A 6005-nucleotide genomic window follows, 5' to 3' on the forward strand; every position below is an offset into this window, starting at 1 on the left:
AGTAAAATATTAGATAAACTGATATATATATATACATAAATAAGTAGTGGTCGTGACAAGGATTCCGGATATATAAAGAATGCCGAAATCCGAGTTATAACGAAGAAGTTATGACCTGTCGAAGTTTCGTGATAGAACCGGTACGACACTACGTGACATAAATAGTGAATTTACGATAGGGCAATTTTTAGCCTTAGCGATCTAAAGGAAAGTCGTAGAATAAGTTAAACCAAGAGTGTGCATAAAAAGAACGTCTAAATTTGACTTCGTATGAGGAAGTTATTATTTTTCTATGTTTCGACTTAACGGTATGCAACCCAAATCTCGAAATTCAGATTGAGTGATTTTTGGCCAAAACAATCTAAACGTGAATCGAAGATCTCATCGATAGTAATGTAACAGCAAAAAGACAGACGAAAACGGACGTCAGATGATGAAGTTATGAATTTCTAACGGAGTTTTCTTGTCCCGGCCTACTAAAAATATAATATTAAAAATAAATTCAAAATTAGCCGACAAAGTCTAAACGAGAGTTGGAGAGCATAATCTCACCAACCAGTGCATATAAAGAACATAAAAACGAAGCTCGTATGTGAAAGATATGAATTTCTGATGTTCGGGGAATGAACTTCCACCACTGTCAGAGTTCACGACGTGAACAGGGTGTTAACGACATGAACAGGTGATGGACGTCTTCCAGAGCCTGACAGACCCAAGTTGCGATGACGCACCTGATGACGACTGGACTCACGACATGAACATTTGAGTTTCACGACGTGAATCCAAAAATTCGACCCTATAAATAGAAACTGCAGGGTCGTCGACCATGGTTGCTAATTCACTTACTCTCTCACTCTCTACACCCTCTCTAGCCCTCTTAAAGCACCCCCGAAGCCCCGATATCATCCCGACACTCGAAGAAAGTCCCGACGCTCCGAAGATCCCGAGAAGAAAAGAGTTTTTGAGCCAAAGCTCTGCCCGCGAGAAACCGTTGTGTGAAGATTTACCAAATTCATCGAAGAATTACTACTTGAAGAGTCGTAGTGTTGTCTGACAATCGTCTTATCAAGTGAGTGAATAGTCTCTTTCATAAACACGATTTTAATACAAGTATTGTTTGAATGTATTAAGTATACGATTTGAGTGAGTGTATATTCATTTTCTTCTAACACAAACACGATTTTAATACAAGTATTGTTTGAATGTATTAAGTATACGATTTGAGTGAGTGTATATTCATTTTCTTCTAACACATAGATATGAAGTATTCTCTATAAAATACGTGCTATGTGTTTATATATTATTTGTTTATTTGAAATAAGCGTTGATTGAATGTTTTATACACGTTTGACGCTGTATATGTATTTTTATCTACAGTTATGTTGGGTAAAACATGGGTAGATAGTTGATGTGTGATTAAAATGATGAGAGGCCTTGATGTTGTTGCTGATTTAGTCATCTAGCGGAGTTTAGATGACGACCACAGACTTTTCTAGAGACAGTCTAGTGGAATGCTGGTAGGCTCGCCACCTGTAGGTGTTAATGAACTTGGGCGTTCATTTGTCGTACTCCATCCCCCACATGGTTGCCTTATTTGACATAAATTGATGGTAAACCCCCAAAGCAGTGTTGTTGCCTCGATGAAAATCCTTAGACTAGGTCGCTTCTAATAGTTGTTTTAGGAACGTAAAGTGAGGATAACGGGAATGGGTAATCAGGTTATTGTTGTTTGATGAAATTAATAAATTTATTTATTGTGGGTTGAAAACCCTATATGCTCACCAGGCTCCCAAGCCTGACCCACTCAGTTTTCTTTGTATTACAGGTAGTGACACGAGAGCATAAGTTGGATGACTTATCAAGATATTTTGATTATAGGCCTGTAGTGTATATAACTGTTGTAAGGCTTATAATGTGTCGTTTATGCTTTTGGTCTGTATCGGAACATGACATCCCGAGTTTTCTTATATATAATGAAAACACATTTCTTTAATAAATGCTTTGGTAAATCTTATTTTATCATATTTCGTTTTGGGGACAAATTCCGCAACTCTTTTAATCAAATGATTACTCTAAAATTATTTTAAAAACATAAATTAAACCGGTCTTTTTTGGCCGTGAATTTGGGGATGTCATACATTTTCCAGCTCCTACTCATCGAGTTGGGGTCCGCCAACTCGTCGAGTAGACCCCCTAAATCATGCGGCCTGAACCGCTTCTACACGACGAGTTGGGGCATCCAACTCGTCGAGTAGGTCTAAGAATGTGAATATAAGCTTTAATTTTTATACCTGGGAGTTGGGTTGTTACACACCACCGAATTCATGGTGTTTTCGGTCCTTGACCGAGAACTCTAAAAGCTATGTAAAGTAAAGTATAAACCACAAATCATGTCCTAACAATCTCCCCCTTGGTTTATAGCTTTCTTTTCTTTTCAATCTTCTCTTTGTTCTTGAATTTCAACTTTTATCTTCGATTTCTTCACGAATTCAAGATGAACATATGAATTTCTACATGAATGAATTCATCTTGAATAGATGGACTTCCTTTAAAATTTGACTTTGAACGCGCATTGGGGATATATGCTTCTTGTATAGGTTCTCTAAAATCAGTACTTTCAGCTTTGAAATACTTCAAAGATAATTACATAGAGACCAATTCTTCTGGATCACTTCAGCAGGTTCATAGATAACAAAAAATTGATTGAGGAGGCTTCAATGCAGTTCATCACATAACTTCAAATATAGTTTCACCTTGCTTCTAGGGTTGAAAGGTTGTGTGTTGAAAAATAATCTTCACTTATTGTTCTTTCGAATGAATATTCTTCATCGATCACATATGCGTCTTGAAAAGTAACCATGACTAAATGTCCCCGTGGATCACAAAGTCATAAAGACCCTTCTCACCACACTTGTTCAAGGACCTAGCCTTGGCTCAAATGGAGACTACTCGCAGGATGAACACGGAGGAACGCACTGCGATTTTTTGAGTATCGGAGAACTACTCGTGGCTATTTTTGATGTTAGCCCCTGCATATCCTCGATCAAAGATCTCAATACATTTTTTCAAGTTAACAAGTTAACTTGGCCCTTGGCGAGACGTTCAATGTTTTCTGAATCTCAGCTGAGTGTACCATTCTAGTGCCAGCGAGAGTTAATGAGGAATAAATCACAAAACCACTCCTGCGACAAATGTATCCGAAGACATATTTCCACAGTTTAGCATGACACGAGGTCAAGGCCCTTGGCGGGACATTCAGCAATAACCGTGCATTGCGAGGTGCATCACCCTGGTGCCAATACCATAAATTCCTTACCTGCGAAGAATGTATCTGAGAATACATTTGAGTCTTCGCAGTTTTGCATGACAAAAAGAATATCAAGACCCTTGGCGGGATGTTCAGTTATATCTATTTTCCGGTTGGGTGAATCCCCCTGGTTCCATGACAGTCTTAGGTAAAGAAAACTCACAAGACCAATTTTGACAATCTGTATAGTTTCAAACTTTCAATTCCTTAAATACGACAGTTCTTAGAGAGATATTGCCTAACTGACAGTTTGCACAATTTCATGCCTTCAATTTCTTGTGAAAGTAGTGTGAAGTGTAATGTCCGTCAATTTCTTTCCAGGTCTCTTCTCCTTGCTCATACACGTTTCAAGAAAAAGAAATTTTGGAAATAAAAATAAAAATAAAATAAACTTAGCACACACAAAAAAGTAAAATTAAAATACGCTCAAATACAATATTTTTGGACTTTTGATTTTTTTGAAAAAGAAATAAAAATAGAAATAAACAAATAAAAACAAAAATAAACATATTTTTGGAATTTTATGATTTTTGTTTGGTTTTAATTTTCCTCCTAAATTTGTACGTAGAGGAGAAAGAAAAAAAACATGAACAAATTTAAATAAAACAAAAATAAAATACAAAATGTACAAAAAAAATTGCCAGTCTTCAAAACGAATCATTTTAAGAAAACTCACAAGCACATCAAAATGAGCTTTTCTAAAAGGTTTTATAAACAAATCGGCCACATTATTATCAGTGTGGATTTGTTCCAAGTGAACAAGTTTACGCTCAAAACAATCTTGTATAAAATGAACTTTAATATCTATGTGCTTGGTTTTAGAATGTTGAAGTGGATTTTTAACAATTTGAATAGCAGCATCATTATCAAAGAAGATAGACGTGTCAAGAAAATTCAAACCGTAATCCATCAATTGATATAATCCTCATTTGTGATCTTTCCTTTTCCTTTTCCCGCAAATGACACATGCTCTCCATTAAAATTCTAAATGTCATGCAGATGAGAGATGTCTCCTATCATGTGCCTGGAACAACCACTATCAACATACCGAAGTCTGATGATATTCTTCCATAGCTTCTCGAGCACAAAGTGTGGGATTAATTGATTTTGGGAACCCATCCCATTTTAAATTGGGTTGACCTTTGCCATCTACGAATGATATGCATTCCCAAGTCATATCATGTTTATCAAATAATGAACATAAAGAAGTTACAGGACTTTAGGAAGATTTTGAAATGTGACCTTTGGGAACCCATTGGTAATTAGGTTTAAGCATTTTAATGTTTAAACTAATGGGTGCTTCAACACTTGATTTTGAAATCGAACTACTTTTGATTTAGGCTTGTATTGTAAGTGTGAGCTAGAGGATGACCCTTGAGATGAATTTGACCTCAGATGATTTGGTTTGGTTGAGCCATATCTCGAGTTAGTTTTCGTTTTGTCCTTGAAGGCCTGATTCTTGGCTTTGTACTCATTCAAATTCTTATTACGGGGATGTGACCTCAAAGGATTTCTTTTGGAAGATCTTCCCCTTGGCACGTTCGTCCATCCGAATTCAGAGAAATGAGCATACGAATGATGTGGACAGTTTCTAACAATTTCCCCTGGAGTCCCACAATTAATAAAAGTCTGTCTTTTCAAGAAAGTGTTATTGGAGCTTGGTCCTGGCCCAAAAGAGTCTTGTTTCAAAAAATTTCCACACACACATTTACATTTTATCAGACTCTTTCACAACTTTACGTGGCTTAAAGTTTTCAAAAACAGGACTATTTGAATTTGAATTAAAAGCAACATCACCACATTTTTTAAAAGAATCTGAAGCAGCATTTTTAATACCTTTGTTCACACAATTATTTGAAATAGAATAAAAAGAAATCTTAGTCTTTGAAAGGTTTTTAATAGAGTTAGCATTATTAATGTCCTCCTTGTCCTCATCTTCCACTAATACTTGATCTGCACATGAGGTAGAGACATCAGTATCGTTCACCTCAACTCTTTTAGTGGGGCCAAATTGTTCAGTCTTAATTGAAATTGATATAGGGGGCTAGCCATGTTGGGCAGGTTTTTCTATTTATATAGTCTCAGAGGCAGAAACATAGTTATCACTAAAAGGAGGTGGAACACTATGATACCCTATGCCATTTTTCTTGTTATCTTTCCATTTCAATTGTTTTTCTATCATAGATTCAACTATCTCACTTGACACATCAAATTTCTTAAAGTTAAATTCAGCATCTTTAAATTTGGCTTTTAATGCATCAAGTTCAACAATTAATTTAGCAATTTCCTCTTTAGCATAACTGTCACACCCCCGAACCAGACGGCGGAAACGTCCGGGGGCTGTCGTGACTCAATTGTATACCTTAACATTGAATATATATGAAGCATAACAACATTCGTCACCATTCATCAATACAGTACAACCAGTAGCGTTTACATGAAATTCATTGGTTAAACATTACATTCCCAAAAATTAAATTGTTCAATTCATACAAAAATAAACTGCAACCGTCACTGAATATGATTTCCCTTGATTCACTGGTTCCCTGAGAATACAAGTATTTTGAAAAACGTCAACATATGAAATGTTGGTGAGTTCATAAGTAATGTTTGAAATCCAATGTTTGTTTTGTTTGAAAACTACCAGAAAATCCGATATTTTCTGAAATGAAAAACTTTCGAAAATGTTTGTGAAGAT

Source organism: Lactuca sativa, chromosome 8 (assembly GCF_002870075.4).
Source record: "Lactuca sativa cultivar Salinas chromosome 8, Lsat_Salinas_v11, whole genome shotgun sequence".
Taxonomy (NCBI): domain Eukaryota; kingdom Viridiplantae; phylum Streptophyta; class Magnoliopsida; order Asterales; family Asteraceae; genus Lactuca; species Lactuca sativa.